General features: G+C 37.5%; 1 long non-coding RNA gene across 6 annotated transcripts in view; it reads left to right on the top strand.

Moving 5' to 3' along the window:
- The first annotated feature begins 4,737 nt into the window (after positions 1–4,737).
- Positions 4,738–19,147, top strand: part of LOC106628110 (uncharacterized) — a 67,525-nt gene continuing 53,115 nt past the window's right edge. For 2 of the 6 annotated variants that reach the window (XR_015773935.1, XR_015773934.1), the window contains exons 1-2: positions 6,033–6,956; positions 7,852–7,890. This is a non-coding gene — a long non-coding RNA (uncharacterized LOC106628110). Of the gene's footprint in view, positions 4,865–4,944; positions 5,089–6,020; positions 6,957–7,851; positions 7,891–19,147 lie in introns of those variants that run through there. The other 4 variants (XR_015773930.1, XR_015773932.1, XR_015773931.1 and 1 more) reach the window with 4 other exon arrangements.

The following is a 19,147-nucleotide window of genomic DNA, read 5'->3' as shown; positions in this document are numbered from 1 at the left end:
ATTTATCTTATTTTTATTACCTGTTCGACTCAATGTGTTACTGCCTGGAAACAATATTGAGGGCAGTTTTACACACATTTACCCTCTTATGTAAAGTGTCAAGTACCTTTATGTCTAGTATATTGATTCCCTGGATTTATACGAGATAATCCCCCCCACACATATGTTTGTTTGTAGATGACTATGATAGTTCTTTCATTATCAATATATAAGAATTTTTTATTAATTTCTGACTATCTCTGTTGAGAAGAGGTGTGCTGCAACTGGGATACAAATGGAAAGAATGCATGTTGAGGTAAATGAGATCCAGTGGGGTGGTGGAGCTGAACTCACCCAGTCTGACTATAATTGGTGATATAAACCAGACAATTAGAGACATGACAATTGGAGATGTGAAAACCTTTCCTGAAGAGGGGCACATTTAAGTGGTTTTGCCTTTGGCCTCAGTAAGAAAACTGATTCTGGAAAGAAGACTGTATTTTAATAACATTAGATTTCATAAAAACAGGGGAAAAAAAGTGCCATTTGTCCATCATGGACTAGAATGTTATAATTCATATTCTGGGGAAAACAACACTGAATTTTAGATCCATATTTGGATCAAAATCTAGCACCATCTATTTCCATCTTAAAGCCTAATTAGATACATAACCAGAGCTGCAGCAAATCTACTGATATTACAGTTACACATTTTTTATATTTGCATGATTTCAGAATAATCTCAGGGACACTTTAATATGAAAAGAGTGGCACTATAAATAACCCGAGGTCATCATGGCAGTATCAGTTAAGAAAAACAGATTTTTTAATATTGTATATATAGGCAGTTGAGAATGCTCCCAAACAGCTTCACTCATGAATACAATTGTCTTTTTTAATAACCTGTGAGCCTCCAGAAGGCAATGAGAACAGCATGGTTGTTCTGGAAATAGAACACAGGAAGAGCTACAAGAGAGAAGCACAGGAAGATTGTAAGTAAGGTGGTGAAAGGATGACATCAGTTGCAACACAAGTACTTATTGAGGGAATATTACAAATGACAGTCTATTGAACGGGACCTTCTGCTTAGACTGCCAGTCAAGCTTGTCTAATGTTAGTAAAAATGGGAGAACAAAGGCCTGAATTTAAAGGAGGCTTCAGCAAAGCAATTGCAGTAGTCAATTACTTTAGGTGAAACAGGGTGATAAGAACCAAAAGAGTGAATAATTGCAGACTATTCTGATGCTTTAGAGACGTGTTTTATTCTTTTACACATCTTTCTTGTACAAAATCTTAGTCACAAAATAAATTTTCAAGATTTTTTTTTTGACTTCTGGTTGGAATGAATCTCTAGATATTTATGTGGAAGATACATTTATATGTCAGAGGAAAGGTAGACTGAAGCCTGTTTACAGAAGATTCATTTCCATAGCAAGATAAACCTTGTCTCTGTTTTGCAGACAAAATTAACTGAAGTTGTTTGCCTAGAAGATTCAGGTCTAGAAAAATCTAAAAGATTTTCCTTTATAATTAGTGTGCTGACTGTGATGTATCTGTTATAGTATGAATAATTTACATAGATCTGGAATCCCACTCTATATTTTATTGTCTTTTGGGAAAAAGTAATGATTTTACAAAGTGATAAACCAGTCAGATGGTTAAAAGTCTGGGGTTTTTTTCCTGGCTTAAATCACTCTGGATGCTCTTTTAGTCGAATTTATGGCACTTGACTCCACTGTCTCGATGCAAAGTTTGCACTTCATCTTTTCAGCCTCATTGCCTTGAGATTTTGCCTGAAAATTATAACTGAAAGGTGCTGGAAGCCCAGCCTGGGCACTGATTGTATGTGACAAACAGGGTAGGAATGGGGTTTGACTCTAGATCTGTGAGCCAGTAAGAATAAAAACAAACTACTCTTCAGCAAAACTGTGTAAATCACTGAATATCTAAAAGAAGTTATACTGAATTTATAGTTTTGGATTCTAAGTTTTTCTTTTAACTTTTCTTTTCCCCCCCATAGAAGTTCTTCTATTGGGACACAAAATAATTTCACATTTCCAAATGGGAATCATTTACATAAGAAACTCTTTCAAAGCATGCCAGTGTCTTGCACACCTGCATGCAGAGTTTTCCCTGCTCATGACAACTCATGGGTTAGTCCAGCCCTGGAGCTGCAATGCACTTTCAAGTGGGATAATTCAAAATTGCACCCCGTCTCACTGCACTTGCACTCAGTGCTATTGGGAAACTGCATGCGTTGCATATTGTACATCACAAGAGCCTGGTGGCTGTGGAGGGAAGGCAGACCAGGTCACTGGCTGAGCCACACGCATTTTCCTCTCTGAAGGTGCAGAGAGGCACTGGGACCTGAAGTTGAACCCTCAAACTCGGTGCAGTCCATCCCAGGATGGAAATGTAGCTGCCTGTGCTGGTTTATGGGGCACTGCCCACAAGTTTGTCCTTTTGAAGTAACTGCTTTCTACTAAAAACACTAAATATCTATCAGATGGCATCATTCACTGTCTGAAGGATACTTAAGGGAGTGGATCCTCATTCATACAACTTTGATTTTTAGATCTTTATGTATAAAGCTCATGAATCTTTACCAAACTGCTTCATTCACTGAAACCCAGAATTGATTTCTTTTTTTCCACTGTGAGGCTTGTGCTGAACAGATCAATGTTTAAGCATGTCTGAAAATAAGGGTCATAAATCACCTCCTATAGTACAAACTCTTGGGATTTCAGCAGCATGTTTTTAAAGCCTTTAGGACTAATGTTACATAAGGGGTATATCTAGTTATTATGCTGTAAAGTATTTTTCTCTACTAATATTTATGTGTGCAGCTAGGAGAGGTTTCATTTGTTTTATTATTTTGTTTTAGCTCAAGACATTGCTGGCTTTTATTAAAATGGAAAGCAATGAAAAAATACACAAAACTTTTCTTTTGTTTTTGTTTTTATGAAGTGTTGTGTATGTCCTTTATGAAATTTAGCATTTACCTTGTGTTGGTTTAATCAGTTGCTTAATTTGTATTCCATTCCCTTCAAAATAACTTGTTTGGAGTCAAACATTTGTATTAGATGTGATGGAAATGTGAAGGAAGAGGACAATCTGGTTTTACCATCTGCTACTTGGTCTTGTGAATAGGACTTAAATGGCTCAGTTTATGCAGCATTTACAGTTCCTGTTATATTAAAAGCAGTGTTTCTTATTAATTAACTACACACATGGAAGCCCTTGCCTAAAGTCTCAGAGCTACAAGTACTGCTGGAATAGTTGTTGGAAAGAGACTGTTCTCTATGTAAGGTTGTTTTGTGTGAGTTTGTGTTTGTAAGGAAGAGCTTCTGGGAAGGAACAAAAGAAAATGGCAATTACATCTCCATGAATATGGACAAGCTTCATGTACAGCTGGTCAATTTGTTTCTCTTCTGAGAAACGAACTATAAAGAACAGATTTTGTAAGCTATATCTACCACAGAATGCCCTTCTCCAGGGTGGCTGGTTTCCCTTGGGTGTTGTGGTACATGGGCTCTCCAGGCGGCTCTGCCACTGAGCCAGCGAGCAGACTTCACTAGCTTGCACTTTGAAAGTGATAATAGTGCTTAACTTTGCTTTTTCTGGTGGGTAAATTGGGATGGTGGTATCCTAATCTGATGTCAGTGAGCAGACTGACAGGATTTTGTATAATTGCAAAAGATGCAAGTTGCAATGCTCTGGAATTGGAGGTTTTCCTTGTTTTGAGATTCATCTTCTGTATTCACAAATTAGAGACTGTGCTTAACTTTGTTTTGTGCCAGTCTTGTAACTCCTCAACTGATATAATTTTCTAGGACTGTCTTCTTTCATTTCTTAGGTTGTTATTTTGTTTTGCCCACACTCCTAATAAAATAAAGTTTTACTTTCTAATAGAGCTCCAGTTACATAGACAATCTTTAAACAATATGGATATCAAAAGTTAATTATGCAAATAATTCAAGTGCTCCACTGGGATCTTAGGAGAGTCAGACTCAATTAATCAGTAACAATTTAAATTTCATAGTTTTTATTGTGCTTGGTTTTTACTTGGGAAAATAATTTTTGAATGAAAATGACAATTATTTAATACTTAGTTTTAATTTCCAGGCAAATACAATGTACCCAACTAGGAACTTGCAGGCTATGAATAAGCAAAATGAACTATGAACTTTACTAGTCTAACAACTCAATAGCTTACATATTCATGAGGCTTTATTATTGTCACTGATGGATAAATTGCCCATTTAATTCACTTCCTACTTCTTTCTATGAGTCTCCAAGTCAGATCCCTTGTGATTTGCTCTGTAGGATGTAGGGAATGTTTTTCAGGTTTACTGAAGAACAGAATAACTAGCCTTTCATTTATTTGGTCCATTACAATGTCTTTCATATGGCTTATTCATATTAGTTATTTACCAGGTACATGAACACTTTTGTCATCTGAGGATTAAGTTTAGTAATTAGGAAATATATTTTCTGGGTAGTTTACTGAGTGTACAGTTTATAGTGTATAACCTATAATATCAGGGACTAGGCTAATTATAGAAAATTACCTTAAATCCCTTAGAATAGAAAGTATCAGTGTTTTTCTGAAGTCAGTATTAAGCATCACTGCTATCAAATGTAAACCATGTGTGCTCACAATGCTGATTACAGGCACCACAAGTTCCTGTGGGTTATAGGATTCAGGTCTGAAAGTGGAGAGAGATCATTTGTAGTTGAATAGAGGGTAAAATAGCCTGTCAGCAACCTTGTGTGTATTATGATGGTAGTGAGAGCAGAGGGAATTTAGGAGTCTTCGTTAGGGTGCAGGAAGGACTGCCTGATCCATAAGGCCAGGGAGCAATTCCACACCAGCGGGGCAGGGGTGAGTTACTTTTTATTTTTTGAGAGAGAAGGGTCCTGCCAGTGGTAGCAGCTCATTACTTTTCTGAACATGTTTTCTAGTTATTAGCCCCGAAATAACCAGCTCCTCTGGATTGCCTGTGGGTTGGCACAGAGAAACACAATTCCACTCAGAGGATGTCTGAGATTGGCACATGGGAAGGTCTGCACCACTCTGCCCAGCCGGGAATCATTCTGCAGAATTGTGTAATGCAGAATTTTTGCATTGAAAAGTTACCCATGTATGGAACTTCAGGTACCCCCGGAGGTGCCTGAGGGTTTTGAGTATTTCAGGTTTTGCTTCTGTTGCCTAGGTACCTTTTCAATGTAGGTCCACACTGTTTCCTTTAAAGTCTCTTTATTTTATATGTATTTGTCTAAACAAGATGAGAATCTCTTGATAAATCTCTGACTTTTGTGTTACAAAATGTCTTCACTGTCTGTATGAATAGATTAAGTATAAAAATTTTAAAGATATTCAACTTGTATTTCAGATTGATATTTGAGAATAGCTATGTGTTTATTTAAATCAACAAACATAGCAGAAGAATCACCAACTGGAAAACCAAGCGCTGTTAGTTTGGTCTTCATGATACCAACCCCCCACGCCTTCCCCAAAATGTTGTTTCCACAGTCTGTCAAGATGAGAAATGAAATTGAAACTTAACTGGAAATGACAAAGATGCTCTTGGACATGAAATCTGATGAAAATCCATCAGCGAGACTGAGGGAGATTGTATTTTAGGGCAGTTCACCTGTCTGAGCTAGAAGGACTCTGAATCTGCAGACAAAATGCTGGGTCTGTTATTTGCATATTTATATTGGAGCTGAAGCTTGCCAAATTTAAAAAGTCCTCCCAAATTATATTCTATGTCAGAAAAGCTGAAATGGTAAACAGTATGGTTTTATGATTAGAGTGTCATTTATAATATGGATACTCCCAGAAATACCTGGTTTTGGTCTTGCAAAAGGTGGATTTTTATTTCAAATAGCAGTAATAAACTTTGATTAACTGTTGTATATAGAACTTTCATCTAACATGAGTAGTTTTTTACATAAAGATATATTCTAGTAGTGAATGAAAGGTTACTCATAGAGTCATACCCAGGCTGATAGCAATACTGGTGTTAAATTCACAGGTTAAGGAATAATGCAGCAATTAAAATTCAAGATACAGCAAGACTGGAGGAGTGTGCGTGTTCCTGCCCTGTGTCCTACCAGCGATCTAGATCCTTTTGTTCCGGCAGGATTTCACTCACTTTGTTAATAGGACCCACCTGTGTCTCAACGAGGCACAGGTACCGGCAATGTTTAAGGCGTTAAACAATGTTTAAGTGTTAAATCACTCTGAGTGTGTGGGTTCGGCTTGGCCTGTAAGGAGCTGTGGCTGTGCCGGTGGCTCTGGCACCTCTGGCCCGGTCCTGGCCTTGCTCTGTGCCCTGAGGAGAAGAGCCCCACGCTCGGGTCCTGGCTTTGCTGTGTGCCCTGAGGAGAAGAGCCCCATGCTCGGGTCCTGGCTTTGCTGTGTGCCCTGAGGAGAAGAGCCCCACGCTCGGGTCCTGGCTTTGCTGTGTATAGGAGGAGAAGAGCCCCACGCTCGGGTCCTGGCTTTGCTGTGTATACGGAGGAGAAGAGCCCCATGCTCGGGTCCTGGCTTTGCTGTGTATAGGAGGAGAAGAGCCCCACGCTCGGGTCCTGGCTTTGCTCTGTGCCCTGAGGAGAAGAGCCCCATGCTCGGGTCCTGGCTTTGCTCTGAGCCCTGAGGAGAAGAGCCCCATGCTCGGGTCCTGGCTTTGCTCTGTGCCCTGAGGAGAAGAGCCCCATGCTCGGGTCCTGGCTTTGCTCTGTGCCCTGAGGAGAAGAGCCCCATGCTCGGGTCCTGGCTTTGCTGTGTGCCCTGAGGAGAAGAGCCCCATGCTCGGGTCCTGGCTTTGCTCTGTGCCCTGAGGAGAAGAGCCCCACGCTCGGGTCCTGGCTTTGCTGTGTATACGGAGGAGAAGAGCCCCATGCTCGGGTCCTGGCTTTGCTGTGTATACGGAGGAGAAGAGCCCCACGCTCGGGTCCTGGCAGGCGAGGTAAGAGCACTGTCCCTGCGGCACCTGCTGCGCTTCTGGTGTGACTTCCCTTAAATCTCGCTGGCTCTCCTCTTGTGCCCGCTTTGTGAATGTTTGAGTGCTCAAATTCGGTAGCAAAATAACAAGTTTTATCAGCAAAAGAATGCCTGTGATATTTGATGATTCAATATATATGTATCTGAGTAATTTTTTAAATGTATTATCAGACACCGGCATTAAAAATATTGTGGCATGGGTATTAACCTTTTGCTTTGTTCCTTCTTTTAATGCTAGTACGTTTTATTGATGATTAATAATTAATAACTTCCGTTCTGTTTTGTTTCCTTTGTTTTCAAATCTCCTGCATTGCTGGCTGCCAGTAGGATTTTTTTCGGTGTTTTCAATTTGAAATGCCGTATTCTACATTTATTATCAAATAGATGAACTTAAGCATTTACGTAAATGAAGCCCCTTGATGATTGTGTTTTTCTCTGTCCAGTAACAAAAGTTCATAAAATATTCAAAGTATTCATGTTCAGTTCCTTGAAAAAATGTTTTTTAATATTTTAAGTTGCAACGTAATCAGTAATTTGCTCTCTGCCTACAGAGGGTCTTAATTAGTTGAAAAAGTTTGCTAATTACTTATTCTGCTGTACTTGAAATGGGCTTTTAATATAAATCCCTCATATTATAAATATAATGGAAAATGTGATGATGTTTAAGTAACTTAGCTTTAAAACCTAATGTGATGGGACATGTAACCTTACATCTTAAAAATCTGGCTCATTATTATTTTTGTAGTTAGTAATTACACTGATCAAAATGGATGTATTTTATTACAGATTTAACATTTCTCTAGGGATTGTGAACTGAAAATTTAATCATGGCCTTTAAGCACAATCTTGTTTGTTTTCAGTTTGTTTGAAAAACCCACTGCTGGAAAAGGAAAACTAAGGTGTGTGTCCTGAGGTTCTTTTTCATCTTGATGAATGTTGGTGATATCCATAGATATATTAAGTTTGTTTTATACAAGAGTAGCTTTCTTCTCTATGAGAAGCAGCTCTAGATTAGGCACACCATCTTGTATTTATTACACAGATGCACATAAAATTGTTCTTGGTTCAAACTTTGCCTGGGTCGTTCCAAATGGTGTCACATTTAAATAATTTTCTTTCTTGTTTAATACCTTTTGCTTTCCAAGACTTGTCCTTTCAGAAAAGAATCCAATATTCTCTTGGGGTCAGTTCCTCCACTTAGATGTTAGCTGAACAATGTAACTCAGGGCAGGTAAGTGACCCTAACCAAAGACTAAATTTGGTGTGCCTTTCAGAGGATAGTTGCATGTCAAGATAACAATGCAATTACTGACACCTGTATGGTTTAAAAGAATTTTTCCTATGTCATTATTCTATTTATTTAATGTTAGCATGTCCTAGATGTCAGACATTTGAAACACCATCTTTCCAACTAGATTTTATCTATACAAAAGATCAAGTACCAATGGTAACTATGTCTAATAAACTATGTCTAATAATGACCAGATACAAATCAATCTGGACATCAAATTTTAGTGGCAGATGTGCCATATGGTATCAGGACTACAACTGTTTGGATGTGTGAGTTGATAGATGAAATAGTTGTTCAAAATTTTACCAATATTACCTGATATTCTTTGGGTTTTATTTCAAAATATTTAAGTATATTTCTTTTCTACAAAGATTCAAATATAATAACTCAAACTATTTTACTGTGTCAGTGACTGAAAAAGAGAACAATAAGTATTTTTCTGCTGGATATCACACATTTGACAATATGCCAGCCGCAGTCTAATCATTTTACAATCTGTTCTGTAATAAATAGGACATTGAGATTTAATAAAATGTAACTTGCTGAATGTTTCTTCTTTTGGAAAGCATTTCAGACTTTTTTAGGATTTACTTGAAATATTTAGTAGTTGCTCAGATATAATTCTGTAATGTTAAGCATGAGATGTTAAAATACATATATTTTCTGTAGCTGCAGAAACTTTATGCTTTTATTCAAGTTCTGTAAATGAAAGGGAATGGTATTTATAGCTCTGTAATGAGTGTCATGGGAAGCTGCAAGACTAGTTTATATCCACTTCATATATCAGAAAATGCACTGGAATTTTATGACACAATATAAAATTGAAGGACATGAAGCCCTTTTTAATCTCATGGTTGTGAAAAGTTTGGCTCTTTCTTTATCAACCAAATGGGCAATAGATAGATTCCTAATTACACTGCACATCTCAGTAGGACAGGGACGTAGGTATCAAGTTTCATTAAGAAAATCAGGTGTAAAGTTTTGCAAGTGTATATGATTGCTATACTGAAGAAAATGATAAACCGAGAAATGATATTTAAACTTTAAAAAACACTGGGAACGTGTGTTAAATCCTCTGTAATCCTGCCTGGGGATGGTACATACAGAGCTCAGTGTTTCATAAAGCAAGAACAGTATTTTCTCAGCTGATCCACCTAAACACTTCACATATAGAAAATTGAAGAGGAATTTAATGTAATTCTAGTCTTTAACATTAAACTAAGAAGACACCCATCATTTTGAAAGTGCAGATTCAAGCTGGAAAATTCTCATCTCCCTCTGGCACAAAAATGTTCCCAATCAGATATTTTTAATGCATTGCAGTGGGAAGTATTAAATGTATCAGTATTCAAATAGGAAGGATGGTGATATGATCTCATTGTCCAAGAGGCTTTATTACAAAAAAACACTCAAAAAATTTTCACCATTGTTTCACCTGAATATTTTCTGATCTGAACCCTACCTCTCTTTATCTCAGTTTAACTTCCTCAGATATTTCAGCTTTCAGTCCTCTACCCTCCTGTGAACCTGTATCATAAATGATCTGGATCCTTTTGCTGAGTCTATAGAGCATTTATTGCTTTATTCCAGCTTTCTATGGACTTCAGTGTTAGTCTATTAAGATGTTGAAAGCATTATATTGGAGCACACATTGCAAACAAAATGTAGAATAAAATGAATGTGTGTTTGTATGTGTCAGATACCGCAAATTGCTGCCATTATTTTTATGTATGTATGAAGGTTGAGAATTCAAAATATTTTTATAATGCAGATGTAAAACTTGTGCCAGTGGATGTTAATCTGGTGGGTAAGACCTCAAACCAATAATGGATTATTTGCTGCAGGTATTCCACTGGTTTTCATACTTAAGTACGTGTGCAAAGAGGGTAAAGTGAATGGAATGTACAGGGAGACTTGCTGTTAATTTCTTTTTTATTTTCATTTTGTGTAGTGTATAAACATGATGCTGTCCAGACATAGAGGGTGTGCATTTTGTGGGAGTATCTTGTTTATCTTATACAAAAGACTTGTTAGAGTAAAAAAAGACTCTAGTTAGAGTCAATTGTTAGAAATGCCTTCTTGCTAATGGTTGATTCTTGGCTATTTTTAAAATGCTTGACCAAAAAGACACCTTCTGGAGCTGTGTGTGCTTCAAATTAATCTTTGTATTGCTCTCTGTCTCTTGGGTCAATGTTCAGGCCTTTGAAACTTGACCTGTGGAAGACACACTTGAGTAGTTCCTAAGAAAATAATCTGGGGAGAAACTCCTTTTCCATTTTAACTGAAATCTGCTAGCTGGAAATGGTCACAAATCAGAGAAATAAAAAAATCCAGTGTTTTCATGGGAGTGATTAACAGAAACAAAAATTACAAGTCCTTGAGCTTAAGATAAATACTTACTTTTTTTTGGTATAGTTTTAAATTTAAAAATGCTTTAGAAGCTTTTATTCTTAGGCAGCCTCTTATACAATCTGCCTTTCATAGATTTATGAGCTAAATGCAAATTGATCCCTATTGCAATGAAAGGATAGGGAGTGAAAACCTTTCATTCTGCCAGCTCAGTGTAATGGCCAGGAGGAGTGGGCTCAGTAATTCTCACTGGTGACATTCCAGTTGTCTTCCTCTGTTCTGTATTCAGACCCCAAGAAGCAGAATGCTAAGCAAAGATCTTGGTAAACCAATCCTAATTAATTAAAATTATTTGAAGGCTCCCTTTGGAAGGTGATAATTAAGTTCTACTTGTTCTTCACTGGTTCAAGAAAAAATGCAAATAATTGTTTGATTGCCATAAACTTTTTATATTTAAACAGATTTTCTCTCCTGCCATTTTATAACTGGAGTGTTTAGAAATGCAAGATAGAGATCCTCAAATGATGTGATGGTGTGGCGCATACCAAAACATAGTCATAGACAGCAGTTTAGATAAAGTGCTATTTAGTTTAAAATACAAATACAGTAAAGACGTGGACAGCAGAGGAAGCTGTTACTGATTTCCATGCTTGATGCACCACTGGTTTCTGACGAAAAGCTGATTAGAGGCATGCTCTGCTCAGGGGAATCTCCTGCTGCTGTGCCTGGGGCAGGCTGAGGATGGTGCTGAGCTGTGTCAGCCCCTGTGCAGCACCCAAAAACCCGTAATGGATGGTGCTGAGCTGTGCCAGCCCCTGTGCATTACCCAGACACCACTAATGAGGCTCAGGATGGTGCTGAGCTGTGCCAGCCCCTGTGCATTACCCAGACACCACTAATGAGGCTCAGGATGGTGCTGAGCTGTGCCAGCCCCTGTGCATTACCCAGACACCACTAATGAGGCTCAGGATGGTGCTGAGCTGTGCCAGCCCCTGTGCGTTACTCAGACACCGCTGATGGATGGTGCCTGCCTGGGATAGCTGCATTAATGAGCGCTGCTGCAGCTGCTTGTGGTCACAGACTTGTTTGTCTTTGGGTTTTCCTATTGCTTGGGAACAGGCAAGTGGCAACAGGAGCTGGAAGAACATTTTCTTCTGAACTAAATTCCCCATAAGATGAGAAAAGTCAGTGACTTCCTTTGCTGGGTGCCAGTGTTGGGCCAGTTATGTTTGTGCACAGTAGAAATGATGGCTCACAGCTCATAAAAGCTTCCCATGAGAACTTTGCCTCAGAGTGTGCCCGGAGCGTGTTGAATTTGGTCCTCAAGGCATAAAGTGACCAAGGCTGTCCTGAGTCCTGTTTTACCTCCCGCTGAGATTGGGGTTTGAGCTCCCTGGCTCCTGGTGGCCACAGGCTCAGCCTGGGTCACACCTGTCTCTCTGACCAGGGAGAACCCTGCCAGCTCTCAGGGTCCCCTTCCCTGGCCCTACAAGAAAATTGTCATTACTGTCACATCAGCCCAGGACCTTCTGCTTCAGGAATAGTGCACTTTGGTGTTTTTAGGGCAAAATTTTCTCAGGTTTTTCTAGTTTCATGGATTGAAAATTGAGAGAGACTGATGCTAAATCAGAATTAAATTATGTTCTTATGAAAAATCTATCCAAACTTTGAAGTCAGGTTTACTGACCACAGGGAAGGCTCTGTTTCTGGTATCTCATAATTCAATTGGAATGCAGTTATGCCATATTTGTAGTCTGAAGTACAGTAAAAAGAAAGTAAAAAGGCAGAGTTTTTTTTATCATTGCATATATTCCTTACTGGATAGGTTTTATTTGATTGAGATGTCACCAGGTGAGCTACTTCAGGGATTTCTCTTTATCCTTAGTTAGTCTTTAGGTGCTCTATAAATGCAAGCAAAGACTGGTGTCTGTTCTCATAATGCATTAGATTATTGTACTTCATTTTTAGTCTAAAATATCAGGAAGAGAACAAGGTAACAACAGTATGGAAGAGAACTGGAAAGTATTTAAAAATTCAGTGCCCTAGGATACCTGTTTATGATTGTGTGAGGTTTTTTTTAAATTGCAATATTTTTGTTCAGAGATATAGTGGGTGTCCTGAAACTTATTATATAAGCTTCTGAATTTGAAATATTTCAGTGGCTTTAATAGTTAAGATTGAGCTGCTTTTGGTAATTACAGATATGGCTGTTTGGTATAGATTTTCAACCCAAACTCTGTTCATCAGGCTTAGTCTTGGGAATAAAATATGTCAAAATTATTCAAGACAGCTCAGTAGCAGAGTGGAAGGTCCAGCAATTGCCATTAAAATGTTATGGATGTGGTTGCAAATGACAAGGGGACAGCCTTGCACAAAGAAATTCAGACAGCACAGGAAAACCTTTCCCAAAAGACTGTAATTATTTTGACAGAAGTTATTATGTGCCAGATTTAAATTGCCAACTCTCAAATCATTATAACCAGTTTCAGAAGAGATTTTACAGTTCCTGGACAGTAGCACTTCTCGTGGTAGGGGTGGCAAGTGATGTGAGCCTGAGTCAGAATGCAGGATTCCTCAGAATCAGAATCTTCAGAAAGTTTCATGAGAGACTTTCTGATGATTTGCTTTTTACACTTGCAGTTTGATGGCAAGATGTTTTCAGTATCTTGCTGGACATATTTATTGTTTTGTAAAGCTGTAGCAGAAATCACAAACTCTAGTGAGACAGCTTCTGCAGCTTTGCACATTTACATTTATTCCAGTGTATATGCTCAGTTATTTTACTTTTAGAACGGTGCAAAAGCCATTTTAGTTTTGTTTTAGCCTTTTTTTTTTCTCTTTACTCTCTTCCCTTAAGGAAGGAGTTGAAGGAATGTCAAAAGAAAATGGATTTTTTTCATGGTCTGTATTCCTTATTAGATAAGTTTTCCTTTGAGATGTCATCAGGTGAGCTACTGCAGGGTTTTTTTTTCGATCCTTTACTAGAATTTAGATGTTCTAGTGTTTATTAATGTTTAAACGATCCTTTTATAAAGGAGGAGATAGAGTAGAGAGATTTTCTCTAAAAAATATTTGAAATACCTTTTCTTTAAAAAATGTCTACTAGGACTTTAAAATAGCTGTTTATTCTTCTATTGAACTCTTCTAGAAATGAAGATGATGTACCTTCTCTTTGAAAAACACAATTTTTTACTCCCTCTACCAACTAAGTATTCCCATGTGAGAATATGTGCTTGAATTATGCAATATTCTGAAGTGAAAGCAGTTTATCCTGAATTTGTGAAAATAAATAAAAATTCACAAAGTGGTCTGTTCCATTTAATCTTTTCAATTTTCTGTTTCTGTCTCTTATGGGCAGTATTTGATTATTTGTTCTTTAAATTTTTTTTTCTGTTTGCAATGACATCAAGTTTCTCTAATAAGATTGGATGGAACTGAGCCTGCCTGGAGAGGAGTTATGAAGGCTACAGTGGTAACAAGGGAGGAGGCCCAAATTGGCACCAGTCAGCCTGGACTTAGAGGCATCTGAAGGACTTATCCTGAGGCTGGGTAGACTTTTCTGCAGCTCAGAAAATTTATAAGATCAAGAAAATCAATTCTAGAATGCAATATGTGCCTACATGGACAGTAGACTGGGGGAAGAATTGTTTATACTTAATTTTTATCGTGTTCAGTTATAATTTTCCTTTTCTGTTTAAGTTGGCAGTTCTTTTAGCTTAATTCCAATGAAACTTGGAATTTAAAACTGTACTAGTGTTCTTTTGGAGCTTGCTACAGGTGCTCTGCATAGCCCTGAGCACCTCAGGGTCACTGTTTTTAGTAACTGCTGAGATAATTGTCCTTTTCTCAAGTTCTTCGTATTCTTTTCTTCTGCATGGCTTTTCTAGACTCCAGGAATAGCAGTGGCATTTTAGCTGAATCTACAGTGGTTTTATTGGTCATCAGGGAAGCTCCAAACTCTGCATCCCTGCTCCAGACAATTTTTGGTAGATTTTTTTATAGTATTGGAAAAATATAGACTTTGTAACCAATTGTCAAAAGTCAGCTTTGGTGTAACTTTATTAAAGGTCAAAGAGAGTGATTGGTGACAACAATATTTGGATTAAATTGTTCTGCTTACAGTTAATGTTGTGAGCACCACACCACAATGTGATAGAATTTTCCTGTATCTCTGAATATTAACTCCCAAAGGTAAAGGCTCATCCTGTGAGATTGTGCTCATTCTGCCTGTGAGATGTTAAGCCAAATGTTTTCCAAGAACAGTATTCTCTGCAAAAGCATTTGCTTGCTGTAAACAGGACAGGCTCTGCAGTTGTTCAGCCACGAGCCCATTCCAGAAAACAGCAATTTTTCCTCTCAGATTTTTTTTCCATTGTGGGGAAATATCCCTGGGTTGGTTCAGTGCAAGTTTGAAGCAGAAGCTCTGCTCAAGGGAATTAATTCAGACTGTCCAGCTAACCTGGCTCCAGTGTTTGCAGAACTTCTCTCTGATCCTACATGGTTCCCTCCATGGCTGTTTCCAAGTCTGGTTCACTGCTGCTAGACCTTGCCATACTTGGAGAAAAGAGGGATGTTCAGGTAGGTTTATATTCTATTTCACTCCAAGGTTTATGTGTTTCTGTTCCTCAGGGAAGAGGAAAAAATTCTGTGTTGCTTTTAGACATACAAACCAAATACTTTATCATAATTATGTTGTCAAAGAATGAGCTTTTCACCCAAAATACCATCACTATTTGTTGTTTGTTTTACTTGTCTCGCCGAGGATGTTTCTGTGGGAGGATTTGAGGGGTGTTTTCTCAGCTGATGGGAATGGCTGCAAAAAATGCTTTGCAGCTCTCCTGAGGGCATTTTCACTGCAGAGAGAAGGTTTTGAATCAGAGTGAAGATTTATTGTTTTGAGGTTCTGAATGAACATGTCCAGAAGACTCTGCATGTGGATCCTTGATTCTGCTATCCTCTACCTTCCTCAGTGAGGAGAGGATTCTACTGTCCTCTATTTTCCTCACTGACAGCAGAGAAAACTCTTCCATTTTCAGCAAGATACAGCAAATTCAACTGCTGTAATATTATCTTGCTTCAAATTTTCTCCAGGAAAACTCAGTGTTTTGGTGTTTATTAAGCACCCTTTAAGCACATCCTCCCACATTGAGAACTCCTTCCTTTCCTCTACCACCCTCTGTATTTTGCTATGTTTGTGTCGTAATTCTTTCAATGAAAATAATTTTCTTTTCATTAGTATAAACAATAGTACTTATTTATTAGATTAATATGCAGAGCTAGGTATATGAGAGATAACTTTTAAAAAATATTAAATAAATATTACCTTCACATTTTTGTTGTCTAGAATTCCCAACTTTAAGCCAACATTATTCAATTGGAGAATAAAATTTGCCATTTATATGACTAAGCAGCAAATCACAAGCACAGAGTGATCTCTTCTCAAATGGCTCATAAACTGTGATTAATTACCAGGAAATAATTCATGGTACTATTAAACAGTGAAAAAATAGATAAATTCCAAGTTTTATTTTTTCATTTTAAGTCAGTGGAAGCTAAAGAGATGAAGTGTTATCTAGAAAATTCATAGTGCGCTGCTAGCCTAATTCAGGACTCTGAAGGCAAGTAAACTTCTGGCTGATATGTTGAAGAGGAATATTTTACTAGAAGAGAATGAATGGTCACTAGAGGTTATGTTGATATGTAGTGTCAATTTTTTGCTATAATTTAAAAAGCTCTGAGTTTTTGAACTCCTTTTGATGAACAGGAGTTTAATGAACAATCCTGAAGTCATGATTTCTACTCCCCTGCAGTGCTTCCAGTCATGAAAAATAGTGTTTTTAGGCAAGCCAATCTCCCACCTTCAGAGCAGGACAGATTTTGAGTAATAGTTAAATAGCTGTAAGCTGCAAATCAGCATTAATCTTGAACAGTATTGCTAAGGCTGCTGTCAGACTGCTTTGTGTTAATTGACATGCTATTTGTATTACAGAGATTATTTTTTTCTACTAGAAAAGTGCTTATTGCTGGCAGAAATATCTGGATTATTTTGGATTCTATTCTTATTACTTCTAGGGGTGAAAAGAGCCATAGATGCACTTTTATGCCAAATCAGCAGAATTTTAAGGGTTTCCCTGAGCGGGAGACCTATTGCAGTGTTTTAAAATTATCTTTGTTATTTTTGACAAACATTATGGGAAACTTCTACTACATTATCAGCAAAACTTGTTTTCTGTAGCAAGGAAAAAGAACATCCTGTATTTCACATCGTGATCAGTGGCATTAGAGCTCATACTGACTCAACTAGATCCATATAATTTCTGCTAATCTCTAGCTGGTGTATTTGAAGGTGCATAAAGAGAAGATGTAGAGTTGTTCTGAATCTAAAATAATGCATGAATAATTAATCTCCTAGAATTCCTTGGCTGGAAAGAAGTCAAATACAAATTTCTTTATTTATTATAGAATGTTTTGGTTATAAGTCTGCGAGTAGCAGCTATAGAAAAAGATTACAGAGGAAAACAGATTTTCTACATAACAAAAATAGATAAAATGATTATATAGAACAGTACTTGAATCATTTCCAAAATTTTTGAAATTATCTACCTTTTTAAAATTCCTATTAAAATAAATTATTTTGACATAGCCACTAAAACACCTGTAAGTACAATCTGGTCAGCACTGAGAATTTTATGTACTTCCTGTCCATTTCAGAGAAGTTTTCCTTCTGCCTTCTTCCTGCTCTGCCTTTCTCATGATTCTTGATAAGAAAAATGAGGGAAGTTCTTGTTTAGACATGTTTTACTGGAAGTGTGTTCTTTTGGCTAATATTTTCCACTTGGCCAGCCAGCTTTTCTTCTGAGATCTCTCTGAAAGTTGCTCAAGTATTTGGTACTTCTGTCTCTGCAAGGTGTAAGGTGGCTTTGTTATCTGTTTTCCTCTGGCAAACTAATTGATGCTGGTAGAAGTGCTGCACATTGGCTTTCTCTTCTGAGAGGCAATGATGGTGACAGATTGCCATTTATCACACACACTTGTGAACATTTCAGCTAAAAGGAACTGGAAGTGTAGAGCAATTATCTCTACTAATTTACTCCCTAAAATTCTTTTTAACTATAGGCAAATTAGGTTGGAAATACTTTCATTCTTCAGTAAAAGTGAGGCAATTTCTGCATTAGGACTCCCACTGTTTGTGACCAAATTCCTTTGCAGTCTGTCTATATATTTTTTTGTCATTAATTTCTTAGAGTTCTGTGTCAAATCTGAATCTTCTCTGGATGCTGCACAGAGCGTGAAATCTGCTTTGTACAGTGGTTTTGTGCCCTGCATTTGCACTTATTAAAGTGAGTTTGAGTTGTCACATTCTGAACTTATCTTTCTATTTCACAAAATGTGGGTGGGATTTTCCTGTGACAGAGTGGCTGCTGTGAACTGGGATATTTGGAAGTATTTTCATGCTGAGGAACCAGATGGGTGGGCACCAGAGTAGAATATACTTCTTTGTCTAAAATAAAGCAGGAGATTATTTCTTGTTAGTTGAATTAGTGAGGTCAGTGAGATTTTTCTATAAAGAATAACTGTCCTTTGCCTGATTTCACATTCTTATAGCCAATTATTCTGAATTTAAGAGCAATGTAATTGCTCTTGGCTAAGCCAAATTCTTGGCTAAGAACTTCAGAGGTTCAGTGTTGAAAAGAATATTTTAGCAGATAAAGCAAGACTTTCTGGAATTCAGTTTTTGCAAAAACTCAAGATCGGTAATTTAGGTTAGCAGATTAACTGGGTATTTCCTGCAAATTGACTTTGTAATTCTCATGTGATATCCAATAAAAATAAACAAATACCACAACTCCTTTCTTCAAAACAAAACCCAGTTACTATCTCCCCTTTCCTATTCAGTACCCAAAGCTGGTGAGGACTACTTATAAGTTTGGTTAGTATTTATTCAATTAATACAGTTTTGGAAAAAATGTATGAGGTCTGGATGGTTCCTTTTATTTCTCTTTGCATTTCTATGGAATGATTATTTTATTTTTTCTTTCAGACCTAAATTTTATTTTGTTTAATTTGTGTCTTATTCTTAGCAGGATTTTTAGCATTATATGTAATTAAATAAGGGTATTTGCCCAAAAGAGATGGTTTTTCAGGACAGACCAAAAAAAAGCAAACTGAAACTAAAATTTCTTTAGTGTCTTTAATGAAACAATCTTTGAGATAGAGTAAGTGTAAGTATAAGTAAGTCCCAGTGAGATCTTGGAAATGTTACCTGTTACTGAGAGACCTGGTCAGGAGTGAATGCAGAGTAGAAAGTGAACTCTTCCCATAGGGCAACGGAGGAACTGGGGAATTTCATAGCAGTGCAACTATAAGAGTAATTTTTGTTTTTAAGGGTGCTGCTACAAGAGTGGTTGCTGTATTCCCCTGAGAAATCATTGTAATTGCTTAATGAGTCTGACAGAGGTTTTCCACACATGCTGTGTTTCTAAAATGCACCCATGAGAATTAAGGGCCACTCATCT

Source organism: Pseudopodoces humilis, chromosome 16, assembly GCF_049639895.1.
Source record: "Pseudopodoces humilis isolate 2021_Gansu_Grassland_sample_001 chromosome 16, ASM4963989v1, whole genome shotgun sequence".
NCBI classification, from domain to species: domain Eukaryota; kingdom Metazoa; phylum Chordata; class Aves; order Passeriformes; family Paridae; genus Pseudopodoces; species Pseudopodoces humilis.
Note: the sequence above shows the minus strand (reverse complement) of the source record. Positions and strands in the feature narration are given on the sequence as shown.